The following is a 15,897-nucleotide window of genomic DNA, read 5'->3' on the forward strand; positions in this document are numbered from 1 at the left end:
ATCTCCACCAAGTACAACCTACTTAGGGTTTTATTATTCTATCATTCAAGTAAGAGTCTCATGCTTCCCTTAATCCTCTAATAAGGACCATGAGTACACTTCTATTATGTCTCTACCCACACAAACTATAACTGTAATGCATTCTCTAAATGCGACACTGATACTCCTATATATTATCTGAATACAGCGCTGATTCCACTGTGCATTATCTAAATGCAACATTGACTAAGTTGTGCATTATCTTATTTCAAACCTGGCTAGTATTTTGTCTCACATGGCAATCAGATAGTAGTTAATTGATGGAACCTGGTGTCACATGGCATTAGTGCAATTCCCATTAAGATTTTGAATGATCTCCTGGTCTCATATAACCAACAGGTAGATCATGGAAGGGGAACCTGATATCACATAGCATCAGTAAAATTCATTCTCAACTAAAGCATTGGTTTGGTCTCACATAACCTTCAAAACAAACTTTAAAATATATGTTGTAATAGACTGATGCAATTATACATGCATGTCTAAAGGCCCAAGTTCCTACAAAACTGGCATCATTAACCCATACCTTGTAAGTATTTGGGCCTCACGCCCTGCTTAGCCACTAAAGTGCCTCGTGCACTGACAATGCCACTAGGTAGCAACACTATAATCGCTCATGTAGTAATTTTCCTGAATACCCTTTAAATTGGAGGGATAACTTATATGTCCTCGGCTCACTAACGTTTATTGAGAATTAAATTTTGCTATTACGTAATCTTACTTATTTATTGTATCGTTTGTCAGTACATCCCTTACAATGATTCTCATTCTTAACTATTTGAATACGTGCTTCACTGAAGATACTTTCAAGTATTATGCTTAGTATGGTTACATCGATTGTAACCCACTCCTATAAGTGATTCTAGGTATCTTTGCTTATTTATGTCTTCCACAAACAAAGTTCCATGATTACGGGTCATCTTAGCATCTTACAAGCCTTGTAGAGGTCAAATCTAACCATCCCAAGTGGATAGTGTCGATATTGTACTTGCAGTATCAATACCTTACAATCAAGTATCGATACCCCTATGAGTATCGGTACCAGAAATGGATTTTTTTGCTAAAAATATATCCCAATATCGATATTATTACCTTGATATTGGTATTATAGGGGTAGTATCGATACTCTCCCTAGTAGTATTGATACTTCGTGCCTGAAATGCCCAAATTTCATCCCAATTCATCCAGTATCCATATTGTTCATACAGTATCGATACTTGAACAAAAAAATGTCTTGTTTAGGCTCAAGAAACACCCAAAATTCATCCCAAATATCTTAGTTTGGTTCCTAATCATGCGCTAAAGTATTAGGAAGCTACTTAGGATCTTAAAGTGTCATAAAAACACATGCTTTACATCAAGTTCGACATCTATGGCATAAATCAACTATGAAATCCTAAAATGCTCAAATACCCAAATCCTTGCAAAACATCATGATTGTGAAAGCCTTAACACTCCAAAGGATTAGAAATACACTATCATGGTTATAGAATCCCGAAATGAATTTCCTTTAGCTAGCACAATCACTCTCCCTTAAGACTTAAATGATAAAAAACCACCATTTTTCTTGCAAACAAAGAACCCAAGGCTTTGAATCATTAAAATGATGTTTCTAAAGGAATTAAGAATGAATTGAAGTATGGAATAAGATCAAAAACATACCTTTGAGCTATAATACATGGTTGGAAGAACGACGAAGAAAATGTGGAGAAATATAGAAGAAGAAATGAAGAGAAATGATGGGAAGAAGATGAAAATAGATATATAAAAGCTTTTATCCTTTAAAATGAAGGTTATTATACTTTTGGTTCCTTTTCATTGAGTGGTCTCCCTGAAATAGTTGAGAGAATTGCATCCTTAAACCATTTATGTTGAAAACGTTTTGATGTTTCGATATAACAAATTAAGTTAAATGAATTTTAAGATTTTCCAAATAATTTTCTAAGTATATTCGATATAACTATTCGAATATCAAAACATTACTCCAAATCTTTCAAAAATCATTTTTAATCCTTAATCAAGTGTAAAATTAAGTTTTAATCTTAAAACAATTTCAAAATAATTTTACAAAGTATTTCGAACCATTTCAAAGCCAAAAATTCCAGATTGCTCAGAGGGAACTGATTCCCCCTGAATGGTTTGGCTCCGAGAATTCCAATATGCTCGGAGGGAACCAATTCCCCCTCATGGGGTACCGATTCCCCCTTGTATAACGGTCGAAATATTTGAATTTTACACTTAGGGAACCGATTCCCCCACGCTCCAAGCTGTTTTATTAATTGTTTTCACACTAAAACGACTATATTATCTTCTCTAATCACCCCCAACGTTCAGAAGTGATTCAAGGTGCATTTAAGCAAGCTTAGAAGCCATTGATCAATAACAAGAAACATCAAGCAATTAGAATCAAGAGAGAATCAAAGAGAAAGCATCAAACCTCAAGTTTGAGCATTTCAAGCCTATTTTTCATTCAATATTCATTTTTCTTTCAAGAACACTTATTGTGCTCAATTGTATTTATTCTTGAGTGTTCTTTCTTTGTTCTAGAATTGTGCAAACATATTTGCCTTGTGAGGTTTTTCTTGTAAGTTTGCAAATTTGTATTTCTCTTTGAGAAAATAGTGTTCTCAAGAATTGGGGTATATTCTTGAGGGAGTTGTAAGGTTATCTCTTTGGCCTCAAAAGAAAGAACAAATTAGTGAATTTGTTGGAAAATACTTAGTGTGGATTGCTAAGGTAGTGGACGTAGACTTTGGTTGATAAAGTCGAACCACTCTAAATCGCTGTGCAATTTCTTTCAATTTTCTGCAAAAGCTTCCACCAAAATTTTTATTGCCAATTCACCCCCGTCTTGGCCGATTCAGTCAATCGATTAACTCAACAATTGGTATCAGAGCCTAACTCATTTGAAGGTTTAATCACCTCTTGAGTCAATTCGGGAAGAGTTATATCGATAATCAATGTCATCAATGGCCTCTGCTTCAAACTTCGACTCCGATCTCGATTCGATGACCGTCAACAAGCCTCATTTCTTCAATGGAGCTAACTATGCCTATTGGAAGAATATAATGATGTACTTCATTCAAGCAAGTGACATGGGAGCATGGAATGCCATAGAAGAAAGATACATCAAACCTCACTCATCCAAGGTTGTGGAGTGAAGGAGAGACAAGAATGTTCCAGCTCAACTCCAAAGCCATCCATATCATTTTTTGTGCTCTTGGACCAGATGAATACGGAAGAGTTTCATTGTGTAAAACCGCCAAATAAATATGGGACAAACTTCAAGTCACTCATAAAGGTACCGATGAGGTAAAGAAATCTAAAATTAGTATTCTAACGCATAGCTATGAAAATTTCAGGATGAAACCAAATGAAGATATCAAAGCTATGACGGATAGATTTTCAACGATTGTCAATGGTCTCAAATCATATGGAGAGATCATTTCAAATGATAAGCTTGTGAGGAAGTTAGTCTACTCCCTCCCAAAATCGTGGCAATCAAAGAAGATGGTAATCATCGAGTCCTTAACTCTTGAAGAGCTAATTGGGTCACTCCTCACTCATGAAATGATGCTCGAAGATGAGGTGGACCTCGACAAGATTGACGAAACACCAAAGGAGAAGGAGAAGAAGAAAAACATTGGAGTTGCTCTCAAATCCACAAAAGATAAGAGTGATTTGAATGACGATGACGATGATGAGGAAATGGCATTGTTTGCCAAACGGTTCAAAAAAATGATGAGACCTTATCGAGGAAGAAAATTCAAAAGAAATGAAGGCCTCAAAAATGAACCGAAAGAGAAGGACCCAATCATTTACTATGAATGCAAAAAGCCAGGGCATGTCAAATATGATTGCCCACAATTGAAGAAAAAGGGTCAATCAAAGAATAAGCACAGGGCTCATGTGGCTACATGGAGCGATGAAGAAAGCTCCGATGAAGAGGAACAAGAAGTAGCTAACTTGTGCTTGATGGCATTCGGGGAAGATTCTAAGGTAACCTCTAACTCATCCGATTTTGATGATTTATCCTATGATGAGTTATTAGAGGAATATAATGGGTTGGCTTCGGATTATGAGAAATTATTTTTAAAATATAAAAATGATGTTTCAAAATTGAAAAATGAAAACAAACTCATATCCAAAACCAACAACGATATTGAAAGTAAAATCAAAGATTTGCAAATCAAACTAGAAGAGTTTGAAAAGAAAAATTTAGATTTGAAAAATTTACTTTCAAAGATCAATGATGATCATCAAAAGAAAATTGATGATCTTAAAACTTCTTTTGATAAAGTTGGAACAAAACATTTTGAAAAAGGTGGAAATTCAAAATCCAACTTTGTTAGAAAAAGTTTTAGAAACTACAATCATAGAGGTCACCAAAGAACCTCTAATGGAAAAATCGTTAGAAGTATGTGGGTTCCTAAAGAACTCATTACTACTAAAGATAAAAATATCCTACACAAATGGATACCTAAGGGGACTAGGATTTTGGAAACGAATGAATATGGACCCAAAAGAATTTGGGTACCAAAAATCAAAAATTAATCTATGTTTGTAGGGAAAGGAGCATTGCTACAAGGCACGGGAAACAAATTCAAATTCATGGTACCTTGATAGTGGATGCTCAAGACACATGACCGGAGACAAAAGCCGGTTCATTGAGCTTAACACCAAAAATAGAGGAGAAGTGACTTTTGGAGACAATTCAAAAGGCCACATTGAAGGTATTGGTACAATAGGTAATACCTCCTCCATACAAATTAAAAATGTTTTTTATGTGAATGGATTAAAGCATAATCTATTGAGTATTAGTCAATTATGCGATAAAGGATTCAATGTCTTATTTGAAATTAATGGTTGTAAAGTCATTGACATTGAATCTAATCGGATTATGCTTGTTGGTCATAGAATAGGAAACATATACATGGTGCATTTAGATTCTTTTGATATGACTAATTTATGCCTAGTTTCTAAGGATGAGCATGATAGTTGGTTATGGCATAGGAGACTAGGACATGCTAGTATGAGTGTTTTGCAACGGTTAATTCAAGGAGACCTAATAAGAGGGTTGCCTAAGCTTAAATTTGATAATGATAAAATCTGTGATGCTTGTGCTAAAGGAAAACAAAAGCGAGTTTCTTTTAAATCCATTAATGATGTATCAACTAGTAGAGTTTTACAATTGATCCATTTAGATCTTTTTGAGCCAAATAGAACTATTAGCTTGGGTAGAAAACAATATGCATTTGTCTTGGTAGATGACTATTCTAGATATACTTGGGTTCTATTTTTAAGTACTAAAGATGAAGCATTAGAACAATTCATCACGTTTTCAAAAGTAATCCAAAATGAAAAAGGTTACTTTATAACTAGTGTTAGGAGTGATCATGGAACTGAATTTGAAAATCTTAGATTTACAGAATTTTGTAACTCTAACGGTATTAGCCATAATTTTTCAGCACCTAGAACCCCTCAACAAAATGGAGTTGTTGAGAGGAAAAATCGAACTTTAGAAGAAATGGCTAGAATCATGCTTTGTGAAAATAATTTGCCAAAATATTTTTGGGCGAAAGCCACAAATATCGTTTGTTATGTTGTAAATCGAGTAATGATTAGGCCAATTTTAAAGAAAACTCCATATGAAATTTTCAAAAATAAAAAGCCTAACATTAGTTATTTTCATCCTTTTAGATGTAAATGTTTTGTTTTAAACAACGGCAAAGAAAACCTTGGTAAATTTGATGCTAAAAGTGATGAAGGAATTTTTCTGGGTTATTCCTTAAATTCTAAAGCTTATCGTGTATTTAATAAAAGAACTTTAGTTGTAGAAGAGTCTATACATGTTGTTTTCGATGATAATCCTCTCCCGAGGAAGGATTTTTGTGTGAATGATGATGTAGGTGTTATAAATACAAATGACGTTAGACATGACGTTGGAGAACCATCATCAAAGGAAGAAACGAAAAATGAGGAAACTCATGATCCTCTTGAGAATCCAACCATTGAAGAAAGGGAAGTATCTTATCCAAGAGAGTACAACTATGTCAAGGATGGTGAAATTATAGGTGATCCATCAAAAGGGGTAACAACTCGATCTTCTCTTAGAAATATTTGTAATTATGTTGCATTTATCTCATGCATAGAGCCTAAGAATATTAAAGAAGCATTAAATAATGAACATTGGATTATGGCTATGCAAGAAGAGTTAAATCAATTTGAGAGAAGTAAAGTATGGACATTAGTTGAAAGGCCTAGTAATAAATCTACTGTAGGTACTAGATGGATATTTAGGAATAAGCTTGATGAGAGTGGTAATATAGTGAGAAACAAGGCTAGACTTGTTGCTCAAGGGTATACTCAAGAAGAGGGCATATAATATGATGAAACATACGCTCCCGTAGCTAGGATGGAAGCAATTAGAATGTTACTAGCATTTGCATGTTTTCATGAATTTAAATTATATCAAATGGATGTTAAAAGTGCATTTTTAAATGGTTTTATAAAGGAATAAGTGTATGTGGAACAACCTCCAGGTTTTTAAGATTCGAAATTTCCAGACCATGTTCTTAAATTGACAAAAGCTCTTTATGGCTTAAAACAAGCTCCTTGAGCTTGGTATGAAAGATTGTCAAATTTTTTAATTGAAAAAGGTTTTTCAAAAGGGAAGGTTGACACTACATTGTTTCTAAAGCATAAAGGTAAAGATTATTAGTAGTTCAAATTTTCTAAGCTATTGCAAGGTGAATTCGAAATGAGCATGATGGGGGAGCTCTCATTTTTCTTGGGACTCCAAATCAAGCAAAGAAAAGATGGGAAACCTCGTGACACTCCAATGAGCTCTTCAACAAATCTTGACATAGATGAAGGAGGTAAATGTATAGATGTCAAATTATATAGGTCAATGATTGGCTCTTTGCTTTATCTAACTGCAAGTAGACCGGACATTATGCTTAGTGTTTGTTTATGTGCTAGATTTCAATCATGTCCTAAGGAATCACATTTTTTAGCTGTTAAGAGAATCTTTAGATACCTTAAGGACACTCCTAGTTTAGGACTTTGGTATCCTAGAGACTCTCGCTTCAGCTTGCATGCTTTTTCAGATGCGGATTATGGAGGATGCAAATTAGATAGGAAAAGCACCTCCGGTACTTTCCAATTCCTTGGAAATATGCTAATTTCTTGGTTTTCAAATAAACAAAATTGTGTTGCATTATCTACCACTGAAGCCGAATACATTTCAGCCGGTAGTTGTTGTGCACAAGTTTTATGGATGAAACAACAACTTTTTGATTATGGAATTGAAGTAGGTACCATTCCTATCAAGTGTGACAATACTAGTGCTATTTGTCTCACTAAAAATCCCATCCAACACTCTAGAACTAAGCACATTGAAATAAGACATCACTTCATTAGAGACCATATCACTAAGGAAGATGTAGTTCTAGAATTTGTTGATACTTTGCACCAATTAGCGGATATCTTTACAAAACCCTTAGACAAGGAAAGATTTTGGACACTTAGGAGAGAATTAGGTTTGACCAACCTATCTTCACTTAATGTTTAAAATAATTTTGGCACTTTTAAGAATAAATGAAAAATGCTTATAATAGTAATTTTTGATTGCATTCATTGTTATTAGTTAGGGGGAGTTTATGATTCTTGATGAAAAATTAATTTTATGTTCAAATATTGTTTAAAGATTAATTTAATTGTTTGAACATGATTAATTTTCAATATATGAGTTGCCAATACCACTAGAGGAAATTAATTTAGCATTTTGGGTGTTTAAAATCGGAACCCTTCAAAATCCTTAAAAACCCTATATTTTCTTCCTTGCCGCCAAACTCTCTCCCTATCTCCATTCTTGCCTTAAATCATCGATTTTAATTGGAATTCACTTCAAATATCATCTCCTAAACTTGCAATCATCATTAAAATCGTGCAAACAACATCAAAATCCACTCAATCTCATCATTCAAGTTAAAATTTTCTAAACTCACTATTTAATTGATTTTGAACATATGACTAGTTTTAATTAGTTATAGGATGAACTTTAGATCGGGCATTGATTGTTTAGTGATTAGAAACTAGATATTACAACTAATTTCATCAAAAACACAAGAATTTTTCCAATTTTTTTAAAATTTTCGAAATTAAAAAAAATTGTTATTTTTCAAATTATTGTGTTTTGATTAAATTATGTTGTTGTTATGAATACATATATTGTTTCTTAAAATCGTATTTTTCAAAAGTTTTCAAAAACTTTGCCCATTAGGATTGATTTAGAGAACCTTGAAATATTGAGGACTCAATTGAGTTTTGGGATTGATTGAATTGCATACATGTGTTTTAAATTGCAGGTTATCCATTCTATTCCGATTTCCTAAACCATGTCCAATCCTAAACGTGCTAGGTCATCATCTAGTCGCTCACACCGTCAACCAAATCCACTTCCAAATCCTCCTCCTATTACAATTTCTAATCTTAATCCCATTGATCCTAACTTGACTATCCAAAATTCGTGTTTCAATCATCCTGGTCCTAGAAATCATCGTTTTTGGTATTATCAATATTTCGACTCTTACAAAATCCGGGAAGAACGTATTCCTTCTCGTAAAGTTATGTTAGCTATCAATTTTAAATATCTTCCTCTTTTACAAGAGTGGAAATTTGATAAACTCTTTGACCTTGAACCCATCGTTTACCATCAACTTGTTCGTATTTTCTATTCTAATGCCGTTTGTGTTAAAAACCAAACTGAAACCGAAACCATAAGAATTCGTTCCTACCTCCTAGAACAATTCTTATATATTGACTCGGCTTACATAGCCAATACATTCGGATTAGATAACGGTGGTATTTCAAATGAAAAACAGGTTTTAGGATCTCGTTATAAAAGAAGAGATAGTGCGAGTGTCCTAGACCTACATGAACGTTTTCTTCATCTAATGATTTCTTGGTTGTTTCGACCATCTGGAGGTCGTTATTCTACTCTTAGAGCCTTAGATCTTTGGTGGTTACATTGTTTCGAAAACAAGATTAAAATTAACCTACCTCAGATTATTTTTGCTGAAATTGTTGAAACCGTAAATCTTGTTCCTAACAATAAACTCTGTTCATCTCTTGTTTACGGTTGCATTTTGAGTAATCTGTTTTCCAAAGCTGGGCTTAGAGTCGGTCTAGATGTCGTTTTTCCCCTTAAGAAACAAATTAACCTTCTTTCCTTAACAAGAGCGGGATGGATTAAGGATAAGGAAACCGGTGAATGGGTTCGATCTTCTGCAAATACTCCAGGAGCTAGTTCTTCACAAGCTCCACCCGAAGCTGACAAAGATCTCGAGCTTGAGCAATTAATGTGAGACATCGATGAAGCCAAAGATGAGCCTGAGCAACCCGAGGAGCAGCCCGAGGAGCAAGCACAACAAACGCATCAAATGCCTCCATATTTTCAATCCTTTATGGAGACATTCGATTTCTGATATGCTACCATGGATTCGCGCTTTACTTCTATAGAGTCCCACTTATCCACAATGGGAGCTCAACAATTAGAAATTCTTCGGGAGATGCGTGCAAACAACGAAGCAACCAACGCGCGTATTAATGACCTCACTCACGAAATGGCCGCTATGCGAGCTCGTTTTCCTCCTCCTGATCTGGATATATGATTATGTGCTTAAATTTAAAACTTTGAACTAAAATGATTATTGGTTCAACTTTTTGGATTGTTTGATTTTGTGACTTTGGATTTGTTTGTTTGAATTTATATATTTTCTTTTATTGGTTTAGTTAAATTTATTGCATCGTTTACATCATTATAGCAATATGACCAATTTTTCCATGTCACATTAATTATGAATATTGATTATGAAACTAATGGCTAACGTTTCTCTTGCTTGTGATCTTAGCAGCTTATATTATATATAATAAATTGGCTAAATGATTTCAAAACCTTGTTTAAATTCTTTAAAATGTCTTTTTATATTTAACAAAAAGGGGGAGAAGTGTTAAATGTGTTTTAAATGATAAATGGGAGAAGTGTTAAAGTAAGGGGGAGTAATTTCAAAACTTGATTTCAAAATCTTAAAATTACTAAAATGTTTGTTATATCAAAAAGGGGGAGATTGTTGAAAACAATTTGATGTTTCGATGTAACAAATTAAGTTAAATGAATTTTAAGATTTTCCAAATAATTTTCTAAGTATATTCGATATAACTATTCGAATATCAAAACATTACTCCAAATCTTTCAAAAATCATTTTTAATCCTTACTCAAGTGTAAAATTAAGTTTTAATCTTAAAACAATTTCAAAATAATTTTACAAAGTATTTCGAACCATTTCAAAGCCAAAAATTCCAGATTGCTCAGAGGGAACCGATTCCCCCCAAGGGGGTACCGATTCCCCCTGAATGGTTTGGCTCCGAGAATTCCAGTATGCTCGGAGGGAACCGATTCCCCCCTTGTATAACGATCAAAATATTTGAATTTTACACTTAGGGAACCGATTCCCCCCACGCTCCAAGTTGTTTTATTAATTGTTTTCACACTAAAACAGCTATATTATCTTCTCTAATCATCCCCAACGTTCAGAAGTGATTCAAGGTGTATTTAAGCAAGCTTAGAATCCATTGATCAATAACAAGAAACATCAAGCAATTAGAATCAAGAGAGAATCAAAGAGAAAGCATCAAACCTCAAGTTTGAGTATTTCAAGCCTATTTTTCATTCAATATTCATTTTGCTTTCAAGAACACTTATTGTGCTCAATTGTAATTATTCTTGAGTGTTCTTTCTTTTTTCTAGAATTGTGCAAACATATTTGCCTTGTGAGGTTTATCTTGTAAGTTTGCAAATTTTTTTTTCTCTTTGAGAAAAGAGTGTTCTCAAGAATTGGGGTATATTCTTGAGGGAGTTGTAAGGTTATCTCTTTGGCCTTAAAAGAAATAACAAATTAGTGAATTTGTTGGAAAATCCTTAGTGTGGATAGCTAAGGTAGTGGACGTAGACTTTGGTTGATAAAGTCGAACCACTCTAAATCGCTGTGCAATTTCTTTCAATTTTCTGCAAAAGCTTCCACCAAAATTTTTATTGCCAATTCACCCCCCTCTTGGCCGATTCAGTCAATTGATTAACTCAATAATTTATATGTGCCTCAACGATATAATAGCCTCCAAATTCATTTAGGAATTTATCCCATATAGGAACCTCTAATTGTAGAGCCATCTGTATAGTCTCCCACCAGTCAATAACATCCCCCTTGAGCAAAGCGGTGATGTATTCTAAATTACCCTCTAGGTAAGGTGAAGTTGCCTCAAAGTCCTCATGGTCTACCTCAACCATTTATTGACCAAAATCAGATCATCATTGCTTGAACCATATAAGTCCATTGTCGTATACCTCTTCAGTCTCTCTATTGAGTACTTTATCAGTAATAATGTACTCTGAACAACCACTATCTCTCTGATAGTGGAAGTCAAACTCTGAACAAGGTCGCCTCTCCGACTACTGCGCCTAATGGGACCCCATGGTTCTCATCCCTATAGAAGAACTCCTCAATGACACTATTAGGATGAGATGCTCGGCTTTCCATCTTATCCTCGAGACCACGATTGAAACTATCATCAATCACAAAATTCTACAACACATATTAAGAAAGGGAGAACCATCATGATTCCAGACTTATACAAGTACTTTAAGTACCTAAGGGCATGTATTCACTGACACCTTACTAAAACTGACCACTGGGTCCTAGAAATGACTCAACCAGATGCTTTGACAAATATAACACCCTTAACCCAAATGGACCTAAAGCGTCATATTGGCTCACTAAGGCAACATTTGATTTTCAAAACTTGTTCTTTTTCTTTTGAAACATACTGAATAATATCACAATAAACGTAAATAATAGTTATAAAACCACTTTATAAAAATTAGTGCTTTGTGACACATAATTTAAAACCAAAATTGTACAAACTCAGAGCTATAAATCTGAATAGATGAACAAGGTTCTATGAATACATATGCCCACTAAAGCTATAATATAGTACTCTGATAGAAATGCTAGAAGTCTTGCTGTGATGGTGCTTCACGAACAACTCAAGCTAGAAACCTACTAATGGAAACATCCAAACACTAAACTTACAAAGCCCAGTAGTATAATCGCTAATATAGAGAAACATTGTGATTTTCATAAACAAAATCATACTAAAGACATGATACTAAGTAGCAAGTATATGCATGATCTTGGCCAAGTGCTACCTACTTAGGGTTTTATTATTCTATCCATGAAGTAGGAGTCTCAAAATTCTCTTAATCCTCTACCACGAGCCTCGCCATTAGTACACCTCTATTTGATCTCTACCCACACTGACTGTAACTATTATGTATTCTCTAAACGCAACACTGACATTCCTTTGCAACACCTAAATGCAACACTAACTCTGTGTGCATTATCTGAATGCAAAACTGACTAGTATCTAGTTTCACAAAACCATCAAACACTAATTAACTGAGGGAACCTGATCTCGCATAGCACGGTGCAATTCCCACTAAGCTGTTGAATGATCTCCTGGTCTCACATAGCCATCAGGTAGATCATTGAGAAGGAACCTGGTGTCACATAACATCGGTACAAGTCCTTCTCAATTGAAGCATTGGATGGGTCTAACATAGCCTTCAAACCAAGGCTTAAGATATATATTGTACTAGATTTACACAACTATATATGCATGTCTAAGGCTCAATGCCATAAAACACTAGCATCGCTAACCCACTCCTTGTGAATATTCGAGCCTCGTGCCCTAGTTAGCCACTGAAGTGCCTCACGTGCTGACAATGCCCCACTACCACACTAAGGTAACCTAGCTACACCCTAACTTAGTCAGAGAAACTAGAGTGAGGTAGTCCTTTCACTAGCTACTATATCACTCGTTCTCTCATCTAGAATGTTATACAATGGTTTATTTATTTATTACTACTGTTAGTTATTAAGCTTCTCTATTCTGGTTTTTTGTTACTTAAGAGCATTTTAGTCATTCTCTATCTCTAGAGAAGTCTCTACGATTTTGTGACTTTACAATGATTATTGTGTTTACTGATCACTACCTATAACACTAGCTAGACCGATACCTGACTTACGCTCATTACTGGGTAGCAACACTCTAATCGCTCATGTTGTAATTCTTCTCAATAGCACTTGGATTAGAGGGACGACTTATACATTCTAAGCTCACTAACGTTTCTTGAGAATACATCTTTGTTATTACATAATCTGACTTACTTATCGTACCGCTTGTCGGTATCCTAGTTCTGAACTATTGGAATATGTGCTTGATTTAATATACTTTTATGTATTATGCTTAGTATGGTTACATCGATTGTAATCTACTCCAACGAATGTTTCTAGGTATCTTTGGTTATTTATGTTTACCACGGATTAAGTTTCACCATTATGAGTCATCCTTAGCATCTTACATGCCTTAAATAGATTAAATCTAATCATCTAAAGTGGGTAGTATCGATATTCTACTTGAAGTATTGATACCTTAGGGTCAAGTATCGATACCCCTATAAGTATCGGTACCAAAATGGGTTTTGTTGCTGAAATGTTGCCCAATATCAATATTGTTACTTAAGTATCGATATTATATGGGTAGTATCAATACTTTCCCTTGCAGTATATATACTCTCTTCCAGAATGCCCAAATTTTGTCCCAATTCATCTAGTATCGATACTATTCTTGAACACATAAATATCTTATTTAGGCTCAGGAAACACCCAAAATTCATCTCAATTATCTTAATTTGGTTCCTAATATAGTACTACAGCTTTAAGAGGCTACCAAGGGTCTTAAAGTGTCACAAAAACACATACTTTAAATCAAATTTGTCACATATGTTGTAAATAAAGTATAAAACTCTAAAATGCTCAAATACCCAAATTTTAACAAATTATCATGCTTATAAAAGCCTTAACACTCCAAAGGATTAGAAATACACTACATTGGTCATAGAATCATGGAATGAAGCTCATTTAGCGAACAATCACTGTCCACCAAGACTTGGATGATTAAACCCCAATGTTTCTTACAAACAAAGAAATCAAGGCTTTGAATCATAAAAATGATGTTGCTGGAGGGATTAGGAACAAAGTTGAAGTATGAAAAAGGATCAATAACTCACCTTTGATCTATAGTACTTGGGTAAAATAATTGAGAAGAAAAAATTGAGAAAGGAAAAAGAAGAAATGAAGATAAATGAATGAAAAAACGTGAAATAAGATATATAAAATCTCTCATCATTTAAAATGGAGTAATTATGCTTTTGGTCTCTTCTCATCTTTTTACCATTCAAAAACCTCATTTTCATGGATAATTGGGCTCAATTCAAACTTAATTAAGCCCAATGACTTAAATTATGAAATTCACAGTATCCACATGCCTTTTGGGTAAACCCCAAAATACTAGCCTAAAATTTTGGGTGATGCATCCTCGACTAACGAGGATTGACTCTCCTCACGCCCTTCTTGAATATGGGCGAGATTATCAGCCATAACCTACGAGTCTCTAAAGAATAGAGATGAATAAGGATCAACATTTCAACACGTTAAGTAAGCTTGGCAGTCTATAGGCATGTGCATCATTGACACTTAACAAATCTAACCCATAGGTCCTAGGAAAGACTAAACCTGACGCTCTAATACCACTAAATGTAACCTCTTAATCCAATTTGACCAAATATCAGGGGTTTGAATGTTACACAGAACCACCGACTTGGTTAACCATCCCCTCTTTTCTTAAAACATCCATCACAACATTAACATTTAAACCATAATGTAAAACATAATGAAAACCTAATATTTAAAGTTTACCAAAGTTGGCGAGCTCCCATAATACGTATCTCAAGATGCAAGATCTAAATAGAGTTTTTGACTCGATATTATATGGGTTTTGTTGCTGAAATATTGCCCAATATCAATATTGTTACTTAAGTATCGATATTATATGGGTAGTATCAATACTTTCCCTTGCAGTATTGATACTCTCTTCCAGAATGCCCAAATTTTGTCCCAATTCATCTAGTACCGATACTATTCTTGAACACATAAATATCTTATTTAGGCTCAGGAAACACCCAAAATTCATCTCAATTATCTTAATTTGGTTCCTAATATAGTACTACAGCTTTAAGAGGCTACCAAGGGTCTTAAAGTGTCACAAAAACACATACTTTAAATCAAATTTGTCACCTATGTTGTAAATAAAGTATAAAACCCTAAAATGCTCAAATACCCAAATTTTAACAAATTATCATGCTTATAAAAGCCTTAACACTCCAAAAGATTAGAAATACACTACATTGGTCATAGAATCATGAAATGAAGCTCATTTAGCGAACAATCACTGTCCACCAAGACTTGGATAATTAAACCCCAATTTTTCTTACAAACAAAGAAATCAAGGCTTTGAATCATAAAAATGATGTTGCTGGAGGGATTACGAACAAAGTTGAAGTATGAAAAAGGATCAATAACTCACCTTTGATCTATAGTACTTGGGTAAAATAATTGAGAAGAAAAAATTGAGAAAGGAAAAAGAAGAAATGAAGATAAATGAATGGAAAAAGGTGAAATAAGATATATAAAATCTCTCATCATTTAAAATGGAGTAATTATGCTTTTGGTCTCTTCTCATCTTTTTACCATTCAAAAACCTCATTTTCATGGATAATTGGGCTCAATTCAAACTTAATTAAGCCCAATGACTTAAATTATAAAATTCACAGTATCCACATGCCTTTCGGGTAAACCCCAAAATACTAGCCTAAAATTTTGGGTGATGCATCTTCGACT

Source organism: Hibiscus syriacus, unplaced genomic scaffold (assembly GCF_006381635.1).
Source record: "Hibiscus syriacus cultivar Baekdansim isolate YM2019G1 unplaced genomic scaffold, ASM638163v2 tig00018827_pilon, whole genome shotgun sequence".
NCBI lineage: Eukaryota > Viridiplantae > Streptophyta > Magnoliopsida > Malvales > Malvaceae > Hibiscus > Hibiscus syriacus.